Here is a 12925-nt window from a genome sequence, read left to right as displayed (position 1 = left end):
GGAACATGCATCCCATTTTCATTAAAATGTTCAACTCCAGCCTGCTCCACCTGTGTCCACAGGCGGCCCGGGGGCAGACAGTGATCCCAGAGACCCTGGCCACCCCCGCCTACCCAGGTCCCCAATGGCGGCCTGGACCACGAGTGAGTCAGGTGCTGCCCGCCCGGCCTGCCCGGTCCCGATGGCTGCCTTGACCCCACAGGCACGTCAGGCACAGCCCGCCAGGCCTGCCCGACCCCGATGGCTGCCTTGACCCCACGGGCAGTGTCAGGCGCTGCCCGCCAGGCCTTCCCAGTTACCGATCACAGCCTGGACCCCACAGGCGGCGTCAGGTGCAGCCCGCCCGGCTTGCCCAGTCCCCGGTGGCTGGCTGGACCCCGCAGGCAGTGTCAGGTGCTGCCAGCCCAGTCTGCCCCATCCCTGATGGTGGCCTGGACCCCACCGAGGCGCTAGGCCTGCCCAACCCCGATGGCGGCCTTGACCCCACGGGTGATGTCAGGCTCAGCCCGCCAGGCCTGCCCGATCCCGATAGTGGCCTGGACCCCGCGGGAGGTGTCAGGCGCAGCCCGTCCCTTCTGCATATGCAAATTTACCCTCCATCTTTGTTGGCTTAATTTGCATATCACTCCTGATTGGCTGTGGGCATAGCAGAGGTACGGTCAATTAGCATTTTTCTTTTTTATTAGTATAGATAAACTAAAATAGTCTGACCTTATTTCTTCTTATAAATATTCTCATTTATCAGAGGGATATTTTGGCTTTAACTGGAAACCAGTTAGAGGTATCTAGTTCTTTAAATATTTATAACTGGATATGGCAGGTTTTGCTCCCACTTGTAAGAGGCATTCTCTTTAATCAAAATATCAACTAATCTTTTTTTTAGAGATAGTTTGTAATGATAATAATGGAAGTTTCTATAAAAATCTTTAAAACATGAAGCAGCATTTTAACAATAAATACAGAAGTAAACACATTCAAATCTTAAATATATAGTGAGCATCTACCATGTGCAAAATACCATGTAAATGCAGGAGAAACATAAGAATATCAAGATACTTGAGAAACCAAGATGGCGGCATAGGTAAACACCTAAACTGCTGCCTCACACAACAATTTCAAAACTACAACTAAAAGACAGAACGGACACCATCCAGAACCACAGGAAAGCAGGCTGAGTGAAAATTCTACAACTAGAAGGAAGGAGAAAAGCTCACAGAGAATTGGAGGTACGGCAAAGGGGCTTTGTGCGCGCAGAGAGGAAGGGCGGCTGAGAGCCTGGCTGACTTCCTCTGGCGGAAGTGGGAAGGAAGCCTCCGACCGCACTGAACCCCAGTTCTGACTATACTGAACCCCAGTTCCGGGCGAACCCCTGGGGACCCACGCTCTTACGGGGGGAGTCTGGACTCTCGGGCGGAGACTCGGGAGCCAGGGAAGGCGGAGGACTGAAAGTGCGCACGCGCGCACGCCGGTGCGCACAAAGGCTGCGGGGGTTGCCACAGGCTTTCCCTAGTGGAGGGGAGTCAGAGGATTCTGACTGCACTGAGCCCCAGTTCTGACTACAGTGAACCCCAGTTCCAAGCGAGCCCCTGGGGACCCACGCTCTTGTGGGGGGAGTCTGGACTCTCGGGCGGAGACTCGGGAGCCGGGGAAGGCGGAGGACTGAAAGCGCGCCCACGCCGGTGCGCACAAGGGCTGTGGAGGTTGCCGCGGGCTTTCCCTGGTGGAGGGGAGTCAGAGGCTCCTGACGGCACTGTGCCCCAGTTCTGACTGCAGTGAACCCCGGCTCCAGGCGAGCCCCTGGGGACCCATGCTCTTGTGGGGGGAGTCTGGACTCTCAGGCGGAGACTCGAGCTGGGGAAGGCGGAGGACTGAAAGCGCACATGCGCGCAGGGGCGGGGCTGACAGGAAGCCAAGACTGAGACTCCACCCCATCCAAGCTGAGCACAGAGGCTATTGCAATTTGGCAAGTCTAATCCTATAGGGCTGTCTCCAGCACCGGGCTTCTCCCAGCATAGACACAGCTGATCCTTACAGCCAACTGGCCCGGAGGTCAATTCTTCCCAGTGATACCAACAACAATAAAGACTTAATTACAACAAGGCTGTACACACAGTCCACAAAGGGGTGCACCAAGAGTGTCCACCTCAGGTTAACTGGGGAAGCAGACCCACTGGGCCATATTGGAAACCTAGCACAAATATATACCTTACCAACTCAGGGAATCAGTGAAAATGCGGGGTCAAAGAATCAGATCACAAACGAAAGAAAATGGAGGAAAACAAACGACTGGATATAGAATTCAAAACCACGGTTATAAGACTTTTTAAGAATATCCTAGAAAAGGCCGATAAATATAACGAGACCCTCGAAGATATGAAAAAGGACCAACTAGAAATTAAACATACACTGACTGAAATAAAAAATATTATACAGAGACCCAGAAACAGAATAGAGGAACACAAGAATCAAGTCAAAGAATTGAAATACAAAGAAGCAAAAAACACTCAACCGAAAAAGCAAAAAGCAAAAAAAAAAAATCCAAAAAGTTGAAGATAATGTAAGAAGACTCTGGGACAACTTCAAGCGTACCAACATCAGAATTATGGGGGTGCCAGAAGAAGAGAGAGAGCAAGATACTGAAAACCTATTTGAAGAAATAATGACCGAAAACTTCCCCCACCTGGTGAAAGAAATAGACTTACAAGTCCAGGAAGCCCACAGAACCCCAAACAAAAGGAATCCAAAGAGGACCACACCAAGACACATCATAATTAAAATGCCAAGAGCAAAAGACAAAGAGAGAATATTAAAAGCAGCAAGAGAAAAACAGTTAATTACCTACAAGGGAGCGCCCATACGACTGTCAGCTGACTTCTCAACAGAAACTATGCAGGCCAGACGGGAGTGGCAAGAAATTTTCAATGTGATGAATAGCAAGAACCTACAACCAAGATTACTCTACCCAGCAAAGCTATCATTCAGAATTGAAGGGCAGATAAAGAGCTTCACAGATAAGAAAAAGCTGAAGGAGTTCATCACCACCAAACCAGTATTATATGAAATGCTGAAAGGTATTCTTAAAGAAGAGGAAGAAGAAAAAAGTAAAGAGAAAAATTATGAACAACAAATACATATCTATCAACAAGCGAACCTAAAAATCAAGTGAATTAAAAACCTGAGGAGCAGAATAATCTGGTGAATATAATAGAATCAGGGGCATAGAAAGGGAGTGGACTGATAATTCTCAAGGGGAAAGGGGTATGGGGGGTTCATGAAGAGAATGGACAAAAATCATACACCTATGGATGAGGACAGTGGGGGGGAGGTAAGGGCAGAAGGTGGGGTGGGAAAGGGGTGGAGGGGAGCTATGGGGGGAAAAAGGAGAAATAATTGTAATAATCTGAATAAAGATTTATTTAAAAATTTCAAAAAAAAATATCAAGATACTTCATGACTTCAACATTTAGTAGGAAAGAAAATGCTGGAGACAAATAACTGTGGTACAAGACAGAAGGGGATATATGTGATAAGACATATGCTAAACATTTTGCTAAATGAATAGACTATAGTCAAGTTACAGTGATTATTTGAAATGATGTAATTACGAATTAGGTAACCATTACTAGTTGAGCAACTTTTATTTCAAAGCAATGCACAAGGTTCTATGGTGAAATATAGATAAAAGATAAGACTTGTTTTTATCCTTCAGAGAGGAATTTAGGTCATAAGGCCCATTTTAATAAATAGAATCACTAAAAAGTAGTCTAGATGCTTTAGAACTCCAGAAAATGGTAGAATCTAAACAATATTCATTGAATATTATTTAAACTAGGCATTATACTAATTTCCAGAGTACTGACTCTGAAACGTGTCGTCCCACATACAAGCAGTTAAGGGGGGGGGGGGGGGGCGCGGGGAGGTAAGAAAATACTATTTAACATAGGAAGTAGCAAAATGTCAAACTTGGAACTCTGGATATGAATTGAGAATCTGAATAAGTGCAAAAAGGATTTAACCTAATTTACTAGAGCATCATACTGTACAGGCATATGGCAATAGAATGAGATTCAGTTCAGGGACCATTGCTTACCATTATTCTTCATTTCTCTGTATCTTAAGCCACACTTTGTGCAGGAAAGTACCACCCAGTGCTAATATACTTGCCCTTTGATTCTAAAGATCCATAGAAGTTCAGCACTAAAACTCAAACAAGGAACATTTTCTTTTTGTTATTTTCAAAAAATAGTGACAATTCAACCTCTTCCGAATAGCTACTGAGCTGCAGATAAAGACCATTTCAAACCAGGGGAATAATAATTACCACTTCTAATCTTTTGACAGCACTGCCTGCAGCCAAAATGACTGGCAGAACTCACTTTCTGGATACAAGGGAGGAAGTTCTCATACCTGTTGATACTCAAGCTGTGCTATTTGACAACCCAAGATCTTGAGGTAACTTGGAAAATATATTCGGTAAAGCAGATGTTTTTCTATATGATATGAAACACCCAAGAGCTTCAAATTCTATTTTAAATACTCAAAACATAATATAATAAATTCATCTTATTGTTAGAAAATTAAGTTAGGTTTTCAAAGTGTGGACCCCTGCCCTTCAACCTCAGAATCATTTCGGGGACTTGCTAAACATACTTATTTCTAGGTTTCATTCATTTCTATTAAATCAGCATTCTAAAGGTGGAGGCTAGACAACTGAACTTAATCTGCTCATATAAGTTTGATATTCACTTATCTAAGTTGGAGGATGTCCCATAGAAAGATTAAAAACACACAGAAGATATTTGGGAAATTCAAATAGCATTGATAACTAAGGGTATCATATATTATATGCCAAAAGAAAACAGTTAACTTTTTCTTAGTATCTACTAAATGTATTGCATTGTTCATATAGAAGCAACCCCCTAGTTATATAGCAGATAAACCACATTGAGAAGGGCTTCCCAGGAGACTCATGCTTATGAAACAGAAGCATTAATAGACTGAAGGAGCATAAGAGCTGCCTTCCACCCATAAATGTGGTTAATTACTATCAGATACTTGGATCCTTGCAGATGAAAAGAAAATCTGGCAACAATCCAGTACTTCACACACGCTGCCTTATGAGACAGCCTGAAGTGCCTGCCAGGAGTCATCTCTGTCTTGTCAACAACTTCCTTTTTCCATCCATTCTGAAGCCATCAATTCCTAGAGGTGATAAATGATTGTTGCCAGCTGGGAATTTGTGGTTGATTCATAAAGAATATATGGAGCATTTAATTGTGAAACTTACAGTGTTTAGAAACTACTTTTGGAAAAAAAAAAGAATTTCAAGCTATCCAGAAATAAGTTTCCATTATGATACTCTGAAAAACAGGAAATGGGAACAGGTAAACACCTCACCACATTTCAGCAAAGCCACACTAGGTAAATGCTTTCTGGACAAAGCAAATTTAATGAGAGCCTGTACACATCAACTTGTCCGTGAACTTGAGATTCAAAAATGGTGTTATTGATGCACTCAGGTGACTAAGTTATAAGAATCAAAGATAATGCATTCACTCTAAAGTTTCAAATAGAAACTCCATGTATACAGATGTTTTTGTTCTTCAACAAAGAGTGAAGAGAAAAATAAGAACAGTAACAACATGGAGCATGTAAAAGATTTTATAATAACAAGTAGCAGAATTTATATAGGATAAAGATACTGGAGAAAAGGATCACTACAGGAAGCAAGAGATGATTTTAGGCTGCAAGTGCTTTGTGTTCTCAATGAAATATAGGAAAAAATTCAGTCTACTAAGTAAGATACAAAACAGATTAAAATGGAGCTGTCAGAGAGAAGAAAATAAAGTAGTAAAACCAAAAGCACAAAAGGAGAATTAAACTTTGCATTGGATATATTAAGAGGAAATTTTTTATTGGAGACAATAAATCAATAAAGAAAATGTCAGTTAATCTTTGAAGAAAATAAGAAGAAAAAAAGCACTTTAGAAATGCACTTGGGGAATAAACACATTCCTCTCAGTCTTTGAGAGATCGATTGCACCACACAGAAATAAGGGAAAGTAAATGGGTGCAAGTTGCTGCTGGTAGGAATGTAAAATGGTGTAGTCACTATGGAAAATATTATGGAGAGCACTTAAAGAACACACCACAAACTACCCCATAATCTAGCAACCCAATATATGAGTATTTACCCCAAATAATTGAAAGCAGGATTTTGAAGAGATATCTACACTCCCATGTTCATTGCAGCATTATTGACAGTAGCCAAGTGGTGGACCTAACTCTCCATGAAAGAATGAATGAATGAAGAAAGTGCAATATACACATACAATGGACTATTATTCAGCCGTGAAAAAGAAGGAAGTCCTGTTATAATCCACAATGTAGATGAACCTTGAAAACATTATGTTGAATGAAATAAGCCAGCCACTGGAGGACAAATAATGCATGATTCCCCTTATATCCAGTATCTAAGGCAGCCAATCCCATAGGAGCAGACAATAGAATGGTGGTTGCCAGGTGTTGGGAGGAGGGGGAAATGAAGAGCTGCTATTCAATGGGTCTAAAGGTTAACCAGGCAAAACAAAAAAATTCCAAGTACATACAGGTAACTGTACTGTGTACAACATTTTTTTTTTGAGTGTGGAGTTCATGTTATGTGTTTTTTACCACATTTTTCTTTCAAAAAGTGGACCATATACTTCCCAGTTCTGTTGAATACTGTTCATGGTTGCCCATTGTGGGTCAGAGGCATGAGGAATGGGGAAATCAAGGACTGCAAAAAAGAGTGTTTTCCTTTTTTAAAAAACAATATATTTTATTGATTTTTTTTTTTTTTTACACAGAGGAAGGGAGAGGGAGAGAGAGTTAGAAACCTCGATGAGAGAGAAACATCAATCAGCTGCCTCCTGCATACCCCCTACTGGTGATGTGCCTGCAACCAAGGTACATGCCCTTGACCGGAATCGAACCTGAGATCCTTGAGTCCGCAGGCCGACGCTCTATCCACTGAGCCAAACAGGTTAGGGTTCCTTTTTTTTGTTTTGTTTTGTTAATTCTCACCTGAGGATATTTTTCCATTGATCTTTTAGAGAAAGAGTAAGAGAGAGGGAAAGACAGAGAGAAACATTGATGTGAAAGAAAAACATCAATTGGTTGCCTCCTGCACACTCCTCTACCAGGGCCAGGGCCGAGGAGGAGCCTGCAACCAAGGTATGTGCCCTTGACCAAAATCGAACTTGGGACCATTTGGTCTGCAGGCAAATGCTCTATCAACTGAGCCAAAGTGGCTAGGGCAAGTGTTTCCCTTTTAACTTTATATACAATGTTACTTCCTTAAATTTTTAAAAACAAGCATGCCATTATGTGTTATTTTTGTAATATAGAAATTAAACAGCATGTTCCCAGTTTAAAAAAAAGGGGGGTTACTTCCCATCATTTTACTTACCCCCTTTTAGCACAATAGCCTCTGTCCTTAGGTCAGTGAGACAGCATGGGATTATCCTCATGGATGAGTGTGTTTTGGATGCCTCCAGGAATTGAGGAAATGAGGATCAGATGCTTTTGCAGACTCGCTGTATCCACTGTGTAATGGATTTAGGCCAAAGTTTTGCTTATTTCCTGACTCCCATAAGTGTCCTTTCTGATGGGTAGCTGCAGAGGTGGTTTCAGTGTTCCAAGGATTGCCTTAGTTCAGAATCACCATCTTATCCTAGATAGCCTGTTTCCCTCTTCCTTGGGCACAGTCAGCTTGGTAAATAATTGCAGGTCTTTTAGCAGAAGGATAGGAAGAAAATTACTGGCTACACCCATGGCAACAAGATCCTGCCTCCTTTTTGTGCACAGCATTTCCTGTCTATGAATTAGGTCAGGTCTTAGAATTGAGTGGGAGGCTATGATTATTGTGGGGCAAAACTGTTCTCTTTTTACCATATTTTTATTATATACATAATGCATTATATATAATATACAATATATATCTATTTATTTTATATATAAAATAGAGGATTGTATTTGTTAATTTTCTAACGTTAAATCAATTGTCATTCCTGGGATAAATTCAACTTGGTCCTACATTGTTATATTTATCATATCTTGCTAGTATCTTTATTTTCATCCGTGTGGACAAGTGAAATTGCTATGTAGTTTTTATTCATAAAGTGATCTTTCTGGTACTGAGACAATGGTATCAAAGCTTTGACTTAAGTAGTTCCCTCTTTACTTATTTTCTGTATAGATTTTAATTTTGTTTTCTTAAATATTTGACAGAACTTTCCAGGGGAATCCACTTATGGCTTAACTGTTCTTTGTGCAAATATTTTTGACTACTATAAATTTTTTCCTGGTCATAGATCCATGAACTTTTCCATTTCTTGAACTAGAGCATTGATGTTAATTTTTCTAAAAATTTAGTCTTTGTCTCTGAGTTTGAAATTTCCTAGAATGAGATTTTTCATAGTATGTTCCTACTACCTCTTAATACATGCAACATTGTTATGTCTAAATATTAAATTCTCATCTTCGGTCATGACTTTCTTCTCTGTTACACCTAATTTTACCAGAGGTTTGTTAATTTTATTAGTCATTTATAAGAAACTTTATCTTCATTAATATTCTCTACTATTTTAGGTTCTTTTCTATTTAATACATGTATCTTCTTATTTTTATTATTTCCTTTCTTCTACTTTCTCTGTATTCATTTTGGATGTCTGGACAGTTATTGAGAAATATATAAATATCTCTATTCTTTAATTCCCCCTATTGCTAACATTTACAAATTTGTATAACACAGATGGTACCTAGAAGAGCAATGTGGCACTTTATAAAAAATTACAAGTTAATCTAAAATATGAGGTTCTCTTTTTGTGATGCTGGGAGTCAGCAAGGAAAGGCAAGCTATGGAGGGGCAGACCTTGGTTACACAGACAGATCTTCAGTTGCCCTGTTGCTTGTGACACCTTGGAAAGCTGGCCTGCAATTAGAGTTTATAACTACAGTAGAATTGGTTGGGAAACTAGAGAATATTGCTGTGTTAGCTTCTTTTTTTTTTTTTTTTTTTTTTTTTTTTTTTTTTTTTTTTAGTTTGAACAGTGATATTGCAATGTAGGTAGTTAAAATGAGTGTCTCTGAAGAGGCAGCCTTAGTAGTAGATAAAACTGCAACCTTAAGTCTTTTCCAAGCAGTTCCTATTAAGAGTTTTTAGCCAGACAATGAAAGTGAGCTCAGATAAGATGTGTAAAAATGTGTAAAAATCAGGTTAAGATGTGAGCTTCCAGTCTATTAAAGATAGAGTCAAAGAGGCCACTAAATTAAAGACCAGTGTGTTTAAATATAAAAATATATTTTGCTTGTGATTATTTAGACAGAATTGACTAGAAGCCTACTAACTTTTTAAAGGAATTGTATTGCCAAAGAAACACAAGCCACCTATACAAGCTTGTCATTTTTCTAAGCTTAAAGCAAAACTCTGGCCCCCAACCTGTACATCAAGATGTGAACTACAGCCAAAACCGGTTTGGCTCAGTGGATAGAGCATTGGCCTGCGGACTGAAAGGTCCCAGGTTCGATTCCGGTCAAGGGCACGTAACTTGGTTGCGGGCACATCCCCAGTAGGAGGTGTGCAAGAGGCAGCTGATCGATGTTTCTAGCTCTCTGTCCCTCTTCCTTCCTCTCTGTAAAAAATCAATAAAATATATTTAAAAAAAAAAAAAGATGTGAACTACATAAACTACCCAGCTTCTAAAAAGAACACAATTTCTCATGGTTTGATTATGAAGGATAAGGAAAGTCTCCCAGAGAACTAAACCAGGGGCCATGGTGACAATATCCAGAGAGCATTATGATGAGCTGCCACATGGGTTAACTTTGGAACTTAATTCAGCGACAAAAGATTTTTCACCACTTTTGCCCCAATAGGATTCAACAGCTGCTATGAATTTCCCATGCTTCCTTCCAAAAGAGAGTTTTAAATGCATTTGTGCTATTTTTTGTTCCACCATTTTATGTTGGTGTAGAGAAGGGAAAAATACATTTTGTTTCATGTCTTAATATCCTGAACTAGTTGAGCCACTGCAGGGAGGAATTATCTTTTTTTGGAATAGTCACTTCTCTACAAGACAGACAATTCCAAAGTTGCATCCAGTTCAAAGTCCATCTCTGAGTGGATGTGTGGTCCTCCCCCTCAGGTCTTTAATATATTTTTATTTATTTCAGAGAGCAAGGGAAAGGGAGAGAGAGAAAGAAACATCAGTGATGAGAGAGGATCGTTGACTGGCTGCCTTCCTCACACCCTACACTGGGATCAAGCCCACAACCCAGGCATGGGAATCAAACTGAGACCACTTGGTTCATAGGTTGATGCTCAACCACTGAGTCATGCCAACTGGGCGCCGCCTCAGGTCTTGATGTGGCTCCTAATGTTGTAGTTTGATGTGTAGAAAGAGGGGATTTGAATTTTTATGGGAGAGATAAGCAATAGATTGTGGCAAGGACTGAGAGGTGCCCCTCCCATAGCCATTATCCTGTGATAACTTTAGGGAGGAGGCACATGGCTGCACACCTAGGCTCCCTTGCATGGATTGTGCCTGTGCCCTGGCCAATGGTGAGAAGTCTAAGTAACATAACTTCTGAGGTTGTGCATCTAAAAGAAGTAGCATGACTGTCCCTTTCTTTTTCCCATTAGCTTTTCCCGCTGGTTGGCTGAACGTGAACTGGCTTAGCAGGAGAAGAAGTTATTTAAGATTGGCAGGTATGTAATAAAGATGACTTAGCAACACTAAATAAAGCCCTTGGTCTCTGAAACAGTGAAACCTTCTATAAGCCCTAGACGGATTATTGTTGGACTACTACATGAGAGATATATGTACTTCTATTTTGGCCTTCCTTATAAGGAATGAATCTATATCCTAACTGGAATAATGCTAATGGAAGTAATTGTGATGTCTGTGTGTATGTAACTGAAAAGTTTTCCATTATTCTTTCTATATATTTAGAAACTTAGTATTAAACCTTTAACAACATTTGAAGCTATTTGTGAAGATAGCCCTACTCCCTTTTGATATGAAACAGTTAACAAGGTCAAAACCCCAAGAATACTTCGAATAGTCATTTATTTCCACTGCATTTCTTTTCCCGCGTTAGGAGTTCCCCCACACTGTTTGAGGCTATGTTTCAGTGGTTATTGTAGTTCTTGTTTTCTGCCTTATCTCCCTGAATTTAGTAAAATCTCTATGCTTTTCATGGTACTGAATATGATAAATCACATTATACTCAAGCTATCTGGGAACCAACCACTGGCATTTAAGATAAATTCTGCGGCAAAGCCCTTTTCTCATCTACCACTAATCTTTTTGCCTTCTTCAGTCTATGACTAGTTGGAAATAATATTGGTTTGGTGTTGAGATTCCAGAAAATACAGAAATTCAAAATGCATGATGGTTGATAAAGATAAATTTTATCAGGAAAATGAGAAAGTGTCTTCATAAGATGAACTTTAGAAAGCTATAGGAAGCAATCTGGGTATTTAGCTAGATGACTATGTTAGACCAGCAGAAAAAAACTATTTTTTTTCTTTTGGACTCTGTATTACATGTAGAATTTCAAAACTCTTAACCTCCAAAAGCCTCCCAAATGCATCTTAATAGCTGGTGATTTTCTGTGGTTTAGTCTCTACTTCCAAAAGCAATTATACTCTTTAGGTAGATGAACAAACTGAGTTATTACACATGTACAAGGTCATTTTTTGAGCCACTAATGGAAATTGGACTGGATTTTTGAACCCTTTCTGAAAGCAGTTTAATTCCATGTTCACTGCACTGTCCATGCCAGAAATTTTTCAATACTATATATGAAGTGTTATTTTTCAGGACTGACTTTCACAGTTTTCTTATCCTGTTTTTTAGAGGGCTGTGTTTTTCTTCCCCTCCCCCCCAAAAAAAACATCTAACCTTTGGCATCACATTTCTAGCTCTTAGGTAGTATGTGTGCATTATACAGCTTTGCACACTTGAGGAACATGCACATGGTAAGTTCAAATCATGTAAACTCATCGAGCATGTGAATAGGAAGTGCTGCAAAGAGAAGAGGCATAGAGATTATTCCTCACACGGTCAGCCCAGATGGGTTCTTCACAGTTGTGTTTGCTTTGTGTTTACTTTCTTATGGATTTATGTAATAATTTTAAGGGGCTATTTGTATGTGATAAATGAAATGTAATTATTAAAATGATGTATCCACTTCTATTTAACTGAAGTGAAAACTCATATCATAGCAAATCATCTGGCTATAGATTGGATAATATGCCAGCACCGATTCCGATTCTCTTTTTCCTGGGCATGCAGCAGCAGATTTTGCATGTCTTTTGCTATCATACTTTTCCAGGGTTTGGCTACTCTGAAAAAGTAGCATGATAATAGGCTTCTCTTCATTCTTCCCAAAATTTTCCTGCTCCATTGTTTCAAGGAAAAGAGAATTTGATTTTTTTCTAGCTCTTTCCATCAATGCTTGAGGAAAGACATATGTTCTTAAAAACACCAGTTAAACCAGAAAGCAAAGAGTTTGGCAATGATTCAGTGGGTCAATCAATCAATGCAGTACATCTTTCTAACTTTATGGTATGTTGACATATTAATAATAATAATAATTTATTATTATTACTACAAATCAATAGGATGAGGTTTCTCAGAGACCATGCTTTTGCTTCATTTGTTTTCTACCCCTGCCTCTCCCACAACCATTTAACAACTAGTTAGAAGATCCACATCTATGCTCTTCTGCTCCATTTGTAAGTAATAATAATAATAAATAATAAAACATTTTGCCACTGATTAGCTAAGTGAAACTCATAATTTCCTCTTTCCTGAATCAAGTCCTCTTCCTTTTAAATTGCTAACTTGTTGCCATTAAATCACTTGAAGCTGAAAAT

At 39.7% G+C, this 12925-nt stretch overlaps 1 pseudogene across 1 annotated transcript in view; it reads right to left on the bottom strand.

Moving 5' to 3' along the window:
* Positions 1-12453, bottom strand: part of LOC308256696 (neurofilament light polypeptide-like) — a 113904-nt pseudogene extending 101451 nt beyond the window's left edge. The window contains exon 1 of the transcript in view: positions 12374-12453. The product of the transcript in view is annotated as a neurofilament light polypeptide-like (transcript). The remainder of the gene's footprint in view (positions 1-12373) is intronic.
* Between the last annotated feature and the right edge of the window lie 472 nt (positions 12454-12925).

Source organism: Plecotus auritus (assembly GCF_963455305.1).
Source record: "Plecotus auritus genome assembly, chromosome: 8".
NCBI classification, from domain to species: Eukaryota; Metazoa; Chordata; class Mammalia; order Chiroptera; family Vespertilionidae; genus Plecotus; species Plecotus auritus.
The sequence above is the reverse complement of the archived record's forward strand: the minus strand, read 5'-3'. Positions and strand labels throughout refer to the sequence as shown.